The following is a 2,017-nucleotide window of genomic DNA, read 5'->3' as shown; positions in this document are numbered from 1 at the left end:
AAAAAAAAAAAAAAAAAAAAAAAAAAAAAAAGAAGTACCAAAAGGACAACAGGCGCAGAGTTTATAGAATGCTTATGATCAATATAAAAAAACAACAGATTATTATGACCCCGACACCCTCCTAACCTAGGTCTTCCATAATCCACTTGAACTGCAATTTTATTCACTGGAAGAAAATATCTGTCCTAACTTTCTCACAAAATTGTTGTTATAGTCAAATGAGATAACCTAACTAAAAATGTTTTGAAAGCTATTGAGTACCACACAAATGCACATAATTGTATAGTACCCAAGAATCAATGCACTCAATGAATAATCACTGAGGCCCTACTCTGCGCCAGGGGTAGATGCTGGGGACATGACCAGTAACCAAGATCAAGCCCTTCCACTCATGAACTCCCAAGCTAATAGAGATGATTTAGCAGTTAAAGTATAAATGTTACATTAGAGTTCATATTTCATGGCACATCAAAAAAAAGGACTGTATATTCCTTTCATGACAGAAAAATCCAAATAATAAGAATTGCTTAAATACAATAACATAAATTATATTTTTGACACCTATACAAACTGCAAATTCTTCCTAGGATAGTACATTCTTAGTATATTATCTCCTCTCAGATTGACGTTAGCTTTTTATTACTAACTCCATACAATTTATCCTTAAGGTAAAATTGGATATGTGGTTCCCAGTAAAGACATCATAAAAATGGAAGATGACACCAATAACAGAGAAGTATGAAACAACTAGAGTCACATTTTTCTTTCTTTGCATAACAATTGCAATATTCAATTTTATCATACTATTAGGTATTACCATGACATTAAATTCCTTTAATCAATATAATATAGCAATTTTAGAGTGTCCTTGTCCCCGCGGTGAGCCACAGCCGCCTCCCGCCTCTGCAGGAGACCCTCCAACACTAGCAGACAAGGAGGATATTTGCTCTAGCCTGGAGAAATCAGATAAGACTTCCTGGAGAAATTGGAATTAGGTCTGTAAGAAGAGGTGAAATTCATATAAGCGGTGAGGAAGAAAGCCTAAAACATTTCAGACCTGGAAGAAACCTCCATCCTCAGGGGCTTGGAGAAGGCTCTCTGGGAACCTGTGTGGAGGGGGTGGCCTGAGCAGATTATCTGAATCCCAATGTTGCTCTGAATTTGTGTTCAAGATTTGAGAAGACTAGGACTGCTAAGGGTCTTGGTGCTCCAGCTGGGTGTCAGGCCAGAGCCTCTTCAGGACATTGGTCCACCAGAGACCTCTTAGCCCCATGTAATATCAAATGGCAAAAGCTCTCCCAGAGATCTGTATGTCAATGCTAAGACCCAGCTCCACTCAACGACCAGCAAGCTACAGTGCTGGACACCCTATGCCAAACAACTAGCAAGATAGGAACACAACCCCAGCCATTAGCAGAGAGGCTGCCTAAAATCATAATAAGGTCACAGACACCCCAAAACAACCACTGGATTTGGTCCTGCCCACCAGAAAGACAAGATCCAGCCTCTTCCACCAGAACACAGGCACCAGTCCCCTCCATCAGGAAGCCTACACAACCCTCTGAACCAACCTTACCCACGGGGAGCAGACACCAAAAACAACAGGAAGCATGAACCTGCAGACTGCAAAACGGAGACCTCAAACATCATGAGTTAAGCAAAATGAGAAGACAGAGAAATACACAGCAGATGAAGGAGCGAGGTAAAAACCCACCAGACCAAACAAATGAAGAGGAAATAGGCAGTCTACCTGAAAAATAATTCAGAGTAATGATAGTAAAGATGATCCAAAAGCTTGGAAATAGAATGAAGAAAATACAAGAAATGTTTAACAAGGATCTAGAAGAACTAAAGAGCAAACAAACAATGAAGAACAACACAATAAAAGAAATTAAAATTTCTCTGGAAGGAATCAATAACAGAATAACTGAGGCAGAAGAAAGGATAAGTGACCTGGAAGATAAAATAGTGGAAATAACTACTGCAGAGCAGAATAAAGAAAAAAGAATGAAAAGAA

General features: G+C 39.1%; 1 protein-coding gene across 8 annotated transcripts in view; it reads right to left on the bottom strand.

The window, feature by feature from the left end:
- The window catches only part of VTI1A (vesicle transport through interaction with t-SNAREs 1A), a 350,140-nt gene that overhangs the window by 154,906 nt on the left and 193,217 nt on the right, over positions 1-2,017 (bottom strand). The window lies entirely within an intron of this gene.

This window comes from Neophocaena asiaeorientalis, unplaced genomic scaffold (genome assembly GCF_003031525.2).
Source record: "Neophocaena asiaeorientalis asiaeorientalis breed wild unplaced genomic scaffold, Neophocaena_asiaeorientalis_V1.1 scaffold85, whole genome shotgun sequence".
In the NCBI taxonomy this organism is placed as follows: domain Eukaryota; kingdom Metazoa; phylum Chordata; class Mammalia; order Artiodactyla; family Phocoenidae; genus Neophocaena; species Neophocaena asiaeorientalis.
The sequence above is the reverse complement of the archived record's forward strand: the minus strand, read 5'-3'. Positions and strand labels throughout refer to the sequence as shown.